Genomic DNA, 17,312 nt, shown 5'->3' on the forward strand with positions numbered 1-17,312 from the left:
TTATCCACGAACTTTTCAACAAGAGTAGCCTCATCTGGGCATTCGACGAGTTGCGTTCTAGTCTTTCTCCACCTACTTAGGAAGTTGGTGAATCCTTTCTTCTCATTCTGGGTAAGAACCTCTAGGGTGCGCATATTGACTTGAATTTCAGCATTATCTGCATACTGTTTGGTGAACTCAATTGCAGCATCATCCCAAGTAGCAATTTTCTTGTGGTCCAAGGAGTAGAACCATTGCTTAGGGATAGTATCGAGAGATAAAGGAAAGATCCTTAGGAACATCTCTGGCTTGATACCTTTGATAGACATATAATTTTTGAAGGCACGGATATGGTTCAATGGATTTTCATACCCCATAAACTTCGGGATGTTAGTCATGTTAAAGTTAGTTGGCAGTTGAGCGTTTACTGCCTCATATTTGCGACTGTTTTCCCTGTAGATGTCATCTCCTTTGAGGTACATTAGTTGCTCCTCCAAATACTGGAGTCGCTTTTCAGCTTTAGTAGGACCTGGTGGAAGATTGACTTCTGGTTGTCCAACAAAGGGTGGAAGATTATCGTGTATGACCATGTCGAGAATGGCATCCTCTGTAGGAGGAAGTCTAGCTTCTACAGCGACAATTCGGTCTTCGATGGCGTTAAGGCGAGCATAAGCTTGGTCTTGGCTTGTCTGGAGACTAATGAGTGCAGTTAGGATTTGATAATTACCATTTACGGACGGTTGGGGTTAACCATTAACACTTCCATGACTAGTTCCCGCCATTTTAGAACTGAGGATAAGAGATCGACGACGAATCAAGACACGATCGACCATTTTCGCACACTTACTCAAAAGAAGACTTGACTCGTGAAGTGGGTGTGTGCCACTGCGTCAAGTGAGGTTTGAAAATGACAAATTTCGAAATGTTTGTCCTAGACAACTATAGTGTAGTTGTAGGAGTGCTGACTCGAAGTGGCGTTTGAAATGGGTTTGTGGCCCGAATTTTGAAATGGGTTTCAGCTTATTTTGCGCTATTTTAGGCCATTATCGAAAATATTCACTTTTTGAAAAGGATTTTATTTTACAAAATTTCGTCATGGTTTTGTTTACAAATGGTGATCACGTATATGATACAAATATACATATGGGCATTATAACGGTACGCTGAGTGCATTTAAAGTGTTTTGGCTTAAAAGGTGGGTTGTCATACCAAGCAATCAAACCTTGGTCTGTGCCAAACATGAGCAAGGTCAGTCCCTAGTCCATTCCCTCGAGTAGTGAAAGCCCTTGATACAAACATGAGTATGTACTACGGTATAGTTGACGTCAATCGCTATCCATCTTTAGGCCCAGATAAGAAGTTGGACCGTCCAGACGAGAGTATTGGTCGAATGGGTTGGGTTAACCCTAGGAAGGCGAATGAAACGACCTAGGAAGGTCGAGTAATGAAAACCGACAACTGTCTCGTATAAACTATTCCCTAACCTTGTTCAAGTTTCACCCTGGGTAACACGTAAGTGTATCATCCTCAGCGGAGTCGCCAAACTGTGGACATGGGCCACCCACGCCGCGCGCACCGGCTCGTTGGTCTCGAGGCGGCGGCACTTCTCCCACGGAACTTTGGTTTGCCAAAGCACGTCATGGGCCGTTACTGATTTGTGAGGCATTGAAACTGGTGAAAAGTTGAATAATCCTGCATTTGTGGAGTTGCCACCAATTTATTGTGGAAAAATTTAAAACCGTTCGAATATCTCGTGTCATGTCAAGACACAAAGTAATGACATGAACACTAATAACTCATTACCCTTAGCATTCTATGTCTAGAATGACTCTCGAGATGCCAATGGACACGGATGTCAATAGATAGCTGAGTAAGGGGTGAGGGTACGTATTAGGAATCTCTTTAATTCGAACACCTAATCCCGCCGTCCTCGATAGCGGCGTCTACTAATGATTAGGGAAATTGTTCATATTTGATATGTCGTCGATGTAATGCATGCAATGCAACAAACATAGATTAATCCTAGCATGTGGAATCAGGTTATGTCGGTGAACACGTAATTTAGCAAACAAATTGGTCGAAGTCGACGTTAGAGTAATTACATGTCAATGCCAAGTAATAAAATCATACATAATAATAATTACGACAAATGAATTACAATAAGTAAAATTACAAGAGTTACAAGGATTACTTGATCTACGTCAAAAACACGCTCAAAAACGAGGTTTCGAAGAAGAAAATAAAAAAAAAATTAAAAATATGAAAATACGTCTGATTAGAGGTGATAATACGATTAATAGTCGATTTAAACCGTAATTAGAAGCTACGCAGAGCGAAAAAGAGTTCAGGGACAGAAGCCAACCCAGAACAGGTGCAGCATCTACTGCGTCCCTTGGAAGAGGCGCAGCACTTCCTGCGTCTGTTCTTCAGTTGGATTATGAGAATCGCGAAATTGTTATCGTTCATGTGTAATTTAAGGTCGATTATTGATGTTAGACGCAAGTAGAAGTACTTTAGCATGTTTATGTATACTAATATCGTCACAAGTCAGATTAGAGAACAAATTTAAATAAAGTATTACGGCGATTTGCATAATTATTATTATACGATGTCGGGTTTTATAAAGGTCGAGACTTTGAAAACGGAATTAAACTTGGTAAACGGAAATCAAATAAAGAAAACTATGTACCAATGACGAATTCTACAGGCTCGATATGAGAACATCGAACCTTTAAAATCTGGGTTTGAATAGACGACGAAAACCCGCAAATATTGAATTATAAGGGATTTAGGTCGAATTAAGCGTTATAATTTGAAAAGGATTAGTTAAAAGCATGTTTATACTCTGAAACAAACAAAAGAAACGAAGAAAAAGAGAAAAGGGGAAATTGCAGAAAGTCGAGGAAGAAGAAGAAGAAGAGCAGGAGCATCGGCAGCCTCAGGAAGAGGCGCAGCTGCTTCTGCGTCAGCTGCGTTTCTTCTCGACATCAGACCTCCGCAGTTTTATAAATACGGTTTTAAAAGATTGTTATTAAGACGGTTTTGAACGTTCTTTTGATATAGAACTTACATTAGATGATACAAAATAAAAGTACAATAAATAAAATGGGATTTACACCCTCAGAGTTACATGTTTGACGAAACGAGATTAACTAAAGTTATCGTTTAGTGATTGCTCGACTCGAATATGGGTGGAAAGTGCCCTTCTTAAAGGATTTAAAATAAGTTGATTGATTAAGTTGATTAAAGTGGAGTTGGTCAAATTGGTCGGTCTATGGAACGTGACTGGGACTCAGAATGATCTGAGCTTATATGGTCGATCGATCAAACACGTAGGCGTCGAAAGCAATAGCGTAGTTTAGAATGCAAAGAGAGAGAAAGAAGGGGCGGAAAACTCGCGTGCCAAATATGGGGGCCGAAGGCCTCTATTTATACTAAACCTATGGAGGAGTTTAGGAATGACACGGATACGGAAACAAATCACGGAAATATTCTGGAAAGCATGGATAGAGGGCTGGGGAAGAGGCGCATCAGCCACTGCGACCCTTGGAAGAGGCACAACACCTGCTGCGTCATTTGCCAGAGGTTTCCTCCTCAGCAAGAAAGAATTCCGTGTTTTTTATGGAATTTCGGTAGATATACACTTCCTTATTCCGTGAAACACAATATGCGGAATGTATTTGCTTAAAAATATTAAATTTAATTAGGAATAAATATCCAGAGAATTCTAGAACACTCCGGAATATTCCGACTTGGCATTTAAGCGGTTTTTAGAAAATGAAGCGGTTTTTGACCCGGACTCGAAATGAACTCTAATTACTGTCAAAAATACCGTATCGGTGCGTAGATGACGATCATGAGGTTGACTCGAGTGTTTGAGCTATCACTTGTCGATGAACTTATGAACTGTCATAAAATCGTTCCGCGTATCAAACATGCGACCCAATCATCATTGGGTGGTTGGCGGGAGGTGCAGAAATGAGGTATCTACAGAGCCCCCACTTTGACTGAGGCTTGGACAATGCAAAAGTCAAAGTATAGACATCAGGTCAATCGAAGATTACAACCTGACGCCTATGGCGACGCGAAGCGGCTCAAGGGGTCTAAACTAAGGACCTGTCGTCGGGAACATTTTAGAGTCTGTCGGTTATCGGGGAGGGTCGTTTAAAGTCCATTAGACTACATAAGGAAGCTCACCAGCCATAAGAAGAAACCTTACCTGAGTTGGCGACGACGCTCCCTTGGCACCGTGGGGAAGAAAATAAAGGTCGACAATGATGCGTCCTTAGCATCGCTGAGGAAAAATAAAATAAAGGTTCGACATGCCCTTTGCATTGCTGAGGCAAAAATAAAGGTTCGACACGCCCTTTGGCTTGCTAAGAAGAAAATAAAGGTTCGACACGCCCTTTGCATTGTTCAGGAGAGAATAAAGGTTCGACGCGCCCTTTGCATTGCTGAGGAGAGAGTAAAGGTTCGACACGCCCTTTGCATCGTTGAGGAGGAAATAAAGGGTCGAAACACCCTCTGCATCGTTGAGGAGAAAAGGTATCCGATCGACAACGGTGCGCCCTTGGCACCGCTGAGGAGAAAACCCGCTCGGGCCGTCGTAAACGAAATTCCGATAAAAAGGAGAAACCCATAAACTGTATTTGGTGATCATGAAATCTCGCTAGGAAACAAAATGTCGTGGTTGTCTATAGTCTGTTAAGGAGAAAATACCGATTCGGACGTAGAGAACACCCAAAAAGGAGCCATATGTTGGGGAAGAGGCGCATGAAGCGTGGACCCACAAATAACGAACTTATAACGAATTTCAACTAATTTTGAGGAAGCTTGTTGAGGGAAAGGCGCAACAAGTGATGCGTCCTTTCCCGAGCTCGTCCCTGTCTCGGTAAAAACCTGACTTAAGTCGTGTTTTGTTTTCATTTCAAAACATAAATATTTCGTTTCTTCATCAAGACCCAACCAAATTCCGTCAAAAACTTGATCAAATCTATCCATAAACCATGACTAATCAAGGTATGTGTCTTGTACTTGCTTTAATTTGCATTTGAGCTTGATTTTTGGGTCGAAAATTAGGGTTTATACACCCATTTATGTCGAAAATTTGGGGCTTTCGTCCCAAATGAATTTGCGTCATGAAATTGACATTAGAAATGAGTAATTGGCCATGTTAGGAATACAACCATATATCCCTTTCGAATTTTCGTCAAGTATTAAGGATTTGAGGGCGAAATGTGACGGTTTCTCTACTAAATCGTAAAACCCTTCGAAAATGGCCCTATACTAGCCCATTTTTTATGACACTTGGTGTTCTGGAACCCTTGAGTAGTGGGTATACTTGCTATCATACCGGATTTTTGATTTGTGGCAACTCCTCCGGGACACTTTTGTATGGCATAATTGACATTGTAGCGAAATACTGCCGAATTTTCGACTCAAACCCGCAAATAGGCTGGAACTTAGACTCTTCTTGGCCCATACTACCACGTGTGTGGTTGGACTTTGAAAAGCGTGGCCAAAGATGGCCAGAAATGTCACCTTTAAACGCTTGAAACATTTGAAAACGCTTGAAACATTTGAAAACGCTTCTGATATCGCTTTATTTACTTTAATTTGCAGAGGATATTCCTTCTACGTCGGGGAGCGACTTCATGGAGACCCACTTTGAGTCTTCTACCGTTCAGGAGATGGAGGAGGATGTGGAGGAGGAGGCCCCACGGAGGGCCAATGTGGGACGGGGCGGCCATTAGCTCGCAGGAGCGCCTGAGTGGGCCGAGAAATGGGATGGGAGGCATCTCATTTGGGCAGCGGAGAGCCACTTGTCATACAGGACGACGAGGAGTATGGTATGCCTTCAGCTTGTCATTTCTTTGTTCATTTCTTACACATTTCCTTATTTATCCACTTCTTATCATTTTCTTGTGCTTAAGAAAGCTCTCTTTTATATTGACACATGAGGTTGGGAACATGAGGTCCTTTTCTGGTTACACGACGATGATGGACGCCTTCGGGAAGCTGTCGGAGGAGGAGCAGGCTATCATCGAGCAGGGAGCTTTCAGTGCCCTTGTGCGAGGCTGGAGGGAGATCAAGGAAAGGAAGATTTGGGCTAACCTTTGCTTGATTCGAGCCTTTCTTGATCGGTTCTGGGACACGACCTCGACTTTCTATATGCCTTTTGGAGAGATCGGGGTCACCCTGGAGGACTACGACATGATCTCGGGTCTGCCGTGTGGAGTGGAGCCGGTGGTGTGGCCGTCGACGGCCATGAGAGTAGACTCGGCCTAGGCGGGGAGTCTGATCGGCTGGAACCTGGCTGCGAACGCGGCCCAGGTTCCTGGTTTAGTGCCGAGTACCTATGTTAGGGACTACATGGGCGGCAAGGTTCCGGCGAGGGTGAGGATGGATAGACGCATAGTGCCTCCACCGCCTTGTACTACTGAGCAGCGGGATCGCTTGTGGCTGTGGTGGTTCTTGTCTTCGATTTACCTCGGAGACAAAGAGGAGAGGCTATTGACGAAGCTTCTATTGGAATATGTGTCCTCCGACAATAATGCGATCACAACTGTTGATCATGATGATCACATGTTTAAATCTCATTTTTAGAATACATGTGGGATGTAATAATTTTACAGTCAACTGGTCCACACATATCGGTAATGATTGGCTGACTAGAGTTTGACATTACTGTCGTGCGACGGTGGTGATCAGTTGATCCCCTTAGGTCATACCTATAAGGAAATACTCTTAATTGATTATTTAATTAATCGTATGCCGATACGAGTTAATTAAATTGCTTAAAATTGACGGATGATTTTGTGAGTAAAATTAACGTGTATCATTGTAATTCGATTATATTAGATACGGTCTAAGTAATTGAATTGTTTTATTACTTAGATGAAATTATTGTTTACGAAATAATTTGGAATTGAAATTGAATGAATAATTTATTATAAATACAAGACGTTGTAATTTATAATTTGGTAAACCGTTTTGGCACAAGTAATTACGAATTACTAGTCAATTCTGTAAATGACATATTTTATGAGTATGTTGATTTTTAATATGTTAAAAATACATTACAATTTCACATGACAAGTAACATGTCACATTTGTCACAATTGACAAATGACAAAAAATAAAATGGACCATCCATTTTATAAAAGTGCCGAAATATGGAGGGAGGTTGAGGTGTATATTGTGTTTTTTATTTTAAGTGGAAAACACTATGATTACTACCTCACATAGCCTTGCATACCTATGTTTTCTTGGGTAGAAAAACTAGCCTATGCATTGGGCTCTCCTTCCCCTCTAACCGGTTTCCACATGGAAAAGACAAGGGGCTTTTCTTTTATTATTCACTTCTTCTTCACATAATTTTCTAGTGTAAAAATTATGATTCTCTACATTTTTGGTGAGACATTTTTAGAGAAAGAAAAACCACAAAATCATTCTCTCCTCTTGGCCGAAATTATTCAAGAGGAAATACAATTTTCTGTATCAATTTTTAGTAAGATTAGTATTATTTCTAGTACAAATAATATTAGTTATTAAGAGATTTCCTTGGGTATTCACTTTTGGGAGAGATTCTATACTTGAATCTTTGTTCATCCATTATTTGGAATGCTCAAGAACTAACAAGAAGGAGATCTTGTTGGTGCCCATAAAACCGAAATCACATAGTAAGGAAAACGATTTCTTCTCTACTTTTGTTCACGTTTGCATGCATAAGATCAACTATTTATTTTATGACTAAATAAATTTTAACATATATGAATATGTTGAGTATAATGAGATATAGATTTCAAACAACTTCTTCTGTTTCTTGCTGACTTAAGTAGCCTGGGTCGTTGGGACTGGGTTACTCCTAGCTTCGCGGTCCTCACAGGCTACATGAGGGCCATGGTTCGTCCGGAGTTGATAGAGAAGGGGACTTCTCCTGCCACTGTTGGTCCTGGACTTCTCGTGGAGGTATGAACCTTTCTTGAAAATATGAAAGATCATTTTTTAATTTTTCTTCTCTTTTGAAAATATGCAAGACCATTTTTGTAGAGAATGAGTTATAATTACTATTATTTTGTGTGCAGGTGTGGGTGTACTCCTACTTTCCTAGTTTTGCGCCCACGAGGGTGGCGGACGTGACGAGGGCGTACCCCGTCGTGAGGGACTGGGTAGTGTGTCGTCGAAAGAGTCAGCGGTCTTCTTACGACGTTTGTCGGAGGGGCGTGAACGCCCTGAGCTTAGACAGCGTAAGTATCTTTGATCTTGATTTTATCTTTTCTTCACTTAGAGACGATCATAGGAATGACCCCTCGTTTCCCTGCCTAAGTCGGTACCCCGGCCTTGGGAGAGCAACTCTGGAGCTCCAGCCTTTGTGGCCGAGGTTCTCCGTCCCCAGAGTTCGTGTCGGTTGTTGTTGACGACGGCCATGGGGCCTGTGTGGTACGTGGGTGAGCGTTTGGCTCGGCAGTGCTCCCGCGACGCTTTTTCGGTTCCCATCGATCCTCCGAGGACGATGTGTAGGGAGCCTTCAGAGGCTGAGAGGACGACTGACCTGGCCGGTGCGAGTGGTGACACTCTCCTTCTTCCTGGCGAGGAGTACGCTGAGTTTGTTCACCGGAGGTTAGCGTATTGGCCGATCGTGGTAAGCATTTTTACCGCTTACTTGTCTTTGATAAAACTGATGAATGATGAATGATCACCAAAATAATGAATCATTTGAGATTTTGCAGGAGATCGAGGTCGCGGGCGTCGAGTCCCCAGCTTTTCCAGGGACACTGGAGTACATTGACTCGATGGGCGTGACGACGATCTCGGAGATCCGGGACTTCAGCGAGGCGGTGACCGACACTGGCTTAGATGAGTGGCAGCATATCGTGAGGAGTGTAAACCCTAGTTTTGGCTGTCTTTTGCTTTTTTATGCTTTATTACATATGAATGTACTTGCTTGAACCTTCTTTGTATTTGAATGAAGGTGGCACCGTCCAGGCATGTGGAGCTGTGGAGGATGGCCAACCGGCTGCGAGCTACTACCATTGAGGCTCTTGCAGGGGGCTCGGGACGGCAGGTATGAACCTTCCGTGCCCGTTCTCTATTTGTTATTTTTATTACTACCAATTTTGTGGAGGGGAGTAAAACATCACTTCTTTTCTTTTGTGTAGAGGGAGCCTGGCTTGGAGCGTGAGCTGGCGCAGTCCCAGGAGGAGACAGCCCGCTTGCTGAGAGAGCTTGAGGCTAGCGATGTTGAGATCGCTGCCCTTGAGGCGACAGTAGCTGAGCTGAGGGGTCGTCAGGACTAGTTTGCCGGCTGTTTGTTGTACATTTGTATATTTCTTTTGATGTCAGTATGGGCAGGAGCCCGTATCTTGATGTACATTTCTTTTTGGTTGTATATATGATGGCATGTGTGCCTTTGCTGCTGGGTGTTTGCTGTATCTGAAAGGATTCTTTACCCTCTAATTAAACTCATTTTAATTATAGATCTAAATTACACAATGATTTAGATGATGATCTAGTGCATGCATAACATAATATAAAGAGAAAGTAAGAACAATGTTCCTTACATTGTAGAAATCGGTTTTAGGGCACAAGTGAAGACTCCTTCCTACACTTGTTCTTGAGCTACAAGTTAATGGATGATCCTCCAAAAATCCCAAAGTAGAGATTCTCCTCTTGATTGCACCAAGACTACCCCTTAATTCTAATAATATATTAACTAGATGTAATTATTAGAAACCTTAAAATTAATCTTATATTATTTCTTATTACTACTTTAATAATCTCAATAAATTAGATTTTGAACAATTATATATTCTAAAACTTATTTTAGAGAGATGAGAGAATAAGAGAGAAGTTGTCGTAAAAATAAAAAATGTAAGAATGAATGTAAGAATAAGAACAATTCTTATTCTTGTAGTGGGGGAGGAAAACCGGTGGGAGAGAATGGCCAAGGGAGCCAATGCATGCCCTTTAACTTTTTAGAGTTGTTCTTATCAAAATGAACTAGGGTGTAGTCTAGCTTAGATGGTAACCATTGTGCTTTTACAATTAAAAAACAATTAACCATATTACCCTAATTACCTCTAAAAAACCGGTGCCCCTTATGTAAAATGGAATCCATTTTATTTTTGTCAATTGTCATTTTGTCATATAATGTGTAACATGTAACATGTTATTAATAATATTAATGCATATTTAACAATTAAATATCATTACATATATTAATTCAATTATATATAACAATTGACTAGTAATTCATAATCACAAGTATATAAAATGGTTCATGTTAATATAATCTACAACATATTGTAATTATAATTAACCAATCATTCTTAATTTAATTGTTTCATAGACAAAGTTTTAGTAATATAACATTTTAATTACTAAAACGAATCTTATTTAATCGAATTACAATAAGATATATTTATTCTTACTCACATATGTAAATTGTTCAATTTTAAGGAATTAATTAATCTGTATCAATATACAATTAATTAATTTATCTATTAAGGGAATCGTCCTTTAGGTGTGACCTTAAGGGATCAACTGATCACCACCGTCAAACGACAGTAATGTCAAACTCTAGTTAGCCAATCATTACCGATTAATGTTGATCAGTTGACTTATATAAATGAATCAACCCTTTATGTATTCTTATCATGAGTTTCAATAATGTGATCGCACTATTGTTGAGGACACATACTCCAACAATCTCCCACTTGTCCGAGACAAGTGTGCGTCACCAATTCTCTTGTCCTATTATACATTTTAGGAGCAGAATATACAACATGCAAAAATTTCCGTGACATTATTATATAAATCACAAAATATCTAGTTTTACATGTTTTACTTTTAACTCGGAAAAACTATAAACCGATTATGCATGCAACAACCTAAGCTCATGATACCACTTGAAAGGATTCTTTACCCTCTAATTAAACTCATTTTAATTATAGATCTAAATTACACAATGATTTAGATGATGATCTAGTGCATGCATAACATAATATAAAGAGAAAGTAAGAACAATGTTCCTTACATTGTAGAAATCGGTTTTAGGGCACAAGTGAAGACTCCTTCCTACACTTGTTCTTGAGCTACAAGTTAATGGATGATCCTCCAAAAATCCCAAAGTAGAGATTCTCCTCTTGATTGCACCAAGACTACCCCTTAATTCTAATAATATATTAACTAGATGTAATTATTAGAAACCTTAAAATTAATCTTATATTATTTCTTATTACTACTTTAATAATCTCAATAAATTAGATTTTGAACAATTATATATTCTAAAACTTATTTTAGAGAGATGAGAGAATAAGAGAGAAGTTGTCGTAAAAATAAAAAATGTAAGAATGAATGTAAGAATAAGAACAATTCTTATTCTTGTAGTGGGGGAGGAAAACCGGTGGGAGGGAATGGCCAAGGGAGCCAATGCATGTCGTTTCACTTTTTAGAGTTGTTCTTATCAAAATGAAATAGGGTGTAGTCTAGCTTAGATGGTAATCATTGTGCTTTTAACAATTAAAAACAATTAACCATATTACCCTAATTACCTCTAAAAAACCGGTGCCCCTTATGTAAAATGGAATCCATTTTATTTTTGTCAATTGTCATTTTGTCATATAATGTGTAACATGTAACATGTTATTAATAATATTAATGCATATTTAACAATTAAATATCATTACATATATTAATTCAATTATATAGCAATTGACTAGTAATTCATAATCACAAGTATATAAAATGGTTCATGTTAATATAATCTACAACATATTGTAATTATAATTAACCAATCATTCTTAATTTAATTGTTTCATAGACAAAGTTTTAGTAATATAACATTTTAATTACTAAAACGAATCTTATTTAATCGAATTACAATAAGATATATTTATTCTTACTCACATATGTAAATTGTTCAATTTTAAGGAATTAATTAATCTGTATCAATATACAATTAATTAATTTATCTATTAAGGGAATCGTCCTTTAGGTGTGAACTTAAGGGATCAATCGATCACCACCGTCAAACGCGAGTAATGTCAAACTCTAGTTAGCCAATCATTACCGATTAATGTTGATCAGTTGACTTATATAAATGAATCAACCCTTTATGTATTCTTATCATGAGTTTCAATAATGTGATCGCACTATTGTTGAGGACTTATACTCCAACAATCTCCCACTTGTCCGAGACAAGTGTGCGTCACCAATTCTCATGTCCTATTATACATTTTAGGACCAGAATATACAACATGCAAACATTTCTGTGACATTATTATATAAATCACAAAATATCTAGTTTTACATGTTTTACTTTTAACTCGGAAAAACTATAAACCGATTATGCATGCAACAATCTAAGCTCATGATACCACTTGAAAGGATTCTTTACCCTCTAATTAAACTCATTTTAATTATAGATCTAAATTACACAATGATTTAGATGATGATCTAGTGCATGCATAACATAATATAAAGAGAAAGTAAGAACAATGTTCCTTACATTGTAGAAATCGGTTTTAGGGCACAAGTGAAGACTCCTTCCTACACTTGTTCTTGAGCTACAAGTTAATGGATGATCCTCCAAAAATCCCAAAGTAGAGATTCTCATCTTGATTGCACCAAGACTACCCCTTAATTCTAATAATATATTAACTAGATGTAATTATTAGAAACCTTAAAATTAATCTTATATTATTTCTTATTACTACTTTAATAATCTCAATAAATTAGATTTTGAACAATTATATATTCTAAAACTTATTTTAGAGAGATGAGAGAATAAGAGAGAAGTTGTCGTAAAAATAAAAAATGTAAGAATGAATGTAAGAATAAGAACAATTCTTATTCTTGTAGTGGGGGAGGAAAACCGGTGGGAGGGAATGGCCAAGGAGCAATGCATGTCGTTTCACTTTTTAGAGTTGTTCTTATCAAAATGAACTAGAGTGTAGTCTAGCTTAGATGGTAATCATTGTGCTTTTAACAATTAAAAACAATTAACCATATTACCCTAATTACCTCTAAAAAACCGGTGCCCCTTATGTAAAATGGAATCCATTTTATTTTTGTCAATTGTCATTTTGTCATATAATGTGTAACATGTAACATGTTATTAATAATATTAATGCATATTTAACAATTAAATATCATTACATATATTAATTCAATTATATATAACAATTGACTAGTAATTCATAATCACAAGTATATAAAATGGTTCATGTTAATACAATCTACAACATATTGTAATTATAATTAACCAATCATTCTTAATTTAATTGTTTCATAGACAAAGTTTTAGTAATATAACATTTTAATTACTAAAACTAATCTTATTTAATCGAATTACAATAAGATATATTTATTCTTACTCACATATGTAAATTGTTCAATTTTAAGGAATTATTTAATCTGTATCAATATACAATTAATTAATTTATCTAATAAGGGAATCGTCCTTTAGGTGTGACCTTAAGGGATCAACTGATCACCACCGTCAAACGACAGTAATGTCAAACTCTAGTTAGCCAATCATTACCGATTAATGTTTATCAGTTGACTTATATAAATGAATCAACCCTTTATGTATTATTATCATGAGTTTCAATAATGTGATCGCACTATTGTTGAGGACACATACTCCAACAATCTCCCACTTGTCCGAGACAAGTGTGCGTCACCAATTCTCTTGTCCTATTATACATTTTAGGACCAGAATATACAACATGCAAACATTTCCGTGACATTATTATATAAATCACAAAATATCTAGTTTTACATGTCTTACTTTTAACTCGGAAAAACTATAAACCGATTATGCATGCAACAACCTAAGCTCATGATACCACTTGAAAGGATTCTTTACCCTCTAATTAAACTCATTTTAATTATAGATCTAAATTACACAATGATTTAGATGATGATCTAGTGCATGCATAACATAATATAAAGAGAAAGTAAGAACAATGTTCCTTACATTGTAGAAATCGGTTTTAGGGCACAAGTGAAGACTCCTTCCTACACTTGTTCTTGAGCTACAAGTTAATGGATGATCCTCCAAAAATCCCAAAGTAGAGATTCTCCTCTTGATTGCACCAAGACTACCCCTTAATTCTAATAATATATTAACTAGATGTAATTATTAGAAACCTTAAAATTAATCTTATATTATTTCTTATTACTACTTTAATAATCTCAATAAATTAGATTTTGAACAATTATATATTCTAAAACTTATTTTAGAGAGATGAGAGAATAAGAGAGAAGTTGTCGTAAAAATAAAAAATGTAAGAATGAATGTAAGAATAAGAACAATTCTTATTCTTGTAGTGGGGGAGGAAAACCGGTGGGAGGGAATGGCCAAGGGAGCCAATGCATGTCGTTTCACTTTTTAGAGTTGTTCTTATCAAAATGAACTAGGGTGTAGTCTAGCTTAGATGGTAATCATTGTGCTTTTAACAATTAAAAACAATTAACCATATTACCCTAATTACCTCTAAAAAACCGGTGCCCCTTATGTAAAATGGAATCCATTTTATTTTTGTCAATTGTCATTTTGTCATATAATGTGTAACATGTAACATGTTATTAATAATATTAATGCATATTTAACAATTAAATATCATTACATATATTAATTCAATTATATAGCAATTGACTAGTAATTCATAATCACAAGTATATAAAATGGTTCATGTTAATATAATCTACAACATATTGTAATTATAATTAACCAATCATTCTTAATTTAATTGTTTCATAGACAAAGTTTTAGTAATATAACATTTTAATTACTAAAAGAATCTTATTTAATCGAATTACAATAAGATATATTTATTCTTACTCACATATGTAAATTGTTCAATTTTAAGGAATTAATTAATCTGTATCAATATACAATTAATTAATTTATCTATTAAGGGAATCGTCCTTTAGGTGTGAACTTAAGGGATCAACAGATCACCACCGTCAAACGACAGTAATGTCAAACTCTAGTTAGCCAATCATTACCGATTAATGTTGATCAGTTGACTTATATAAATGAATCAACCCTTTATGTATTCTTATCATGAGTTTCAATAATGTGATCGCACTATTGTTGAGGACACATACTCCAACAATCTCCCACTTGTCCGAGACAAGTGTGCGTCACCAATTCTCATGTCCTATTATACATTTTAGGACCAGAATATACAACATGCAAACATTTCCGTGACATTATTATATAAATCACAAAATATCTAGTTTTACATGTTTTACTTTTAACTCGGAAAAACTATAAACCGATTATGCATGCAACAACCTAAGCTCATGATACCACTTGAAAGGATTCTTTACCCTCTAATTAAACTCATTTTAATTATAGATCTAAATTACACAATGATTTAGATGATGATCTAGTGCATGCATAACATAATATAAAGAGAAAGTAAGAACAATGTTCCTTACATTGTAGAAATCGGTTTTAGGGCACAAGTGAAGACTCCTTCCTACACTTGTTCTTGAGCTACAAGTTAATGGATGATCCTCCAAAAATCCCAAAGTAGAGATTCTCATCTTGATTGCACCAAGACTACCCCTTAATTCTAATAATATATTAACTAGATGTAATTATTAGAAACCTTAAAATTAATCTTATATTATTTCTTATTACTACTTTAATAATCTCAATAAATTAGATTTTGAACAATTATATATTCTAAAACTTATTTTAGAGAGATGAGAGAATAAGAGAGAAGTTGTCGTAAAAATAAAAAATGTAAGAATGAATGTAAGAATAAGAACAATTCTTATTCTTGTAGTGGGGGAGGAAAACCGGTGGGAGGGAATGGCCAAGGGAGCCAATGCATGTCGTTTCACTTTTTAGAGTTGTTCTTATCAAAATGAACTAGGGTGTAGTCTAGCTTAGATGGTAATCATTGTGCTTTTAACAATTAAAAACAATTAACCATATTACCCTAATTACCTCTAAAAAACCGGTGCCCCTTATGTAAAATGGAATCCATTTTATTTTTGTCAATTGTCATTTTGTCATATAATGTGTAACATGTAACATGTTATTAATAATATTAATGCATATTTAACAATTAAATATCATTACATATATTAATTCAATTATATAGCAATTGACTAGTAATTCATAATCACAAGTATATAAAATGGTTCATGTTAATATAATCTACAACATATTGTAATTATAATTAACCAATCATTCTTAATTTAATTGTTTCATAGACAAAGTTTTAGTAATATAACATTTTAATTACTAAAACGAATCTTATTTAATCGAATTACAATAAGATATATTTATTCTTACTCACATATGTAAATTGTTCAATTTTAAGGAATTAATTAATCTGTATCAATATACAATTAATTAATTTATCTATTAAGGGAATCGTCCTTTAGGTGTGAACTTAAGGGATCAACAGATCACCACCGTCAAACGACAGTAATGTCAAACTCTAGTTAGCCAATCATTACCGATTAATGTTGATCAGTTGACTTATATAAATGAATCAACCCTTTATGTATTCTTATCATGAGTTTCAATAATGTGATCGCACTATTGTTGAGGACACATACTCCAACAATCTCCCACTTGTCCGAGACAAGTGTGCGTCACCAATTCTCATGTCCTATTATACATTTTAGGACCAGAATATACAACATGCAAACATTTCCGTGACATTATTATATAAATCACAAAATATCTAGTTTTACATGTTTTACTTTTAACTCGGAAAAACTATAAACCGATTATGCATGCAACAACCTAAGCTCATGATACCACTTGAAAGGATTCTTTACCCTCTAATTAAACTCATTTTAATTATAGATCTAAATTACACAATGATTTAGATGATGATCTAGTGCATGCATAACATAATATAAAGAGAAAGTAAGAACAATGTTCCTTACATTGTAGAAATCGGTTTTAGGGCACAAGTGAAGACTCCTTCCTACACTTGTTCTTGAGCTACAAGTTAATGGATGATCCTCCAAAAATCCCAAAGTAGAGATTCTCATCTTGATTGCACCAAGACTACCCCTTAATTCTAATAATATATTAACTAGATGTAATTATTAGAAACCTTAAAATTAATCTTATATTATTTCTTATTACTACTTTAATAATCTCAATAAATTAGATTTTGAACAATTATATATTCTAAAACTTATTTTAGAGAGATGAGAGAATAAGAGAGAAGTTGTCGTAAAAATAAAAAATGTAAGAATGAATGTAAGAATAAGAACAATTCTTATTCTTGTAGTGGGGGAGGAAAACCGGTGGGAGGGAATGGCCAAGGGAGCCAATGCATGTC

The sequence above is a fragment of the Silene latifolia genome, chromosome 4 (genome assembly GCF_048544455.1).
Source record: "Silene latifolia isolate original U9 population chromosome 4, ASM4854445v1, whole genome shotgun sequence".
Taxonomy (NCBI): Eukaryota; Viridiplantae; Streptophyta; class Magnoliopsida; order Caryophyllales; family Caryophyllaceae; genus Silene; species Silene latifolia.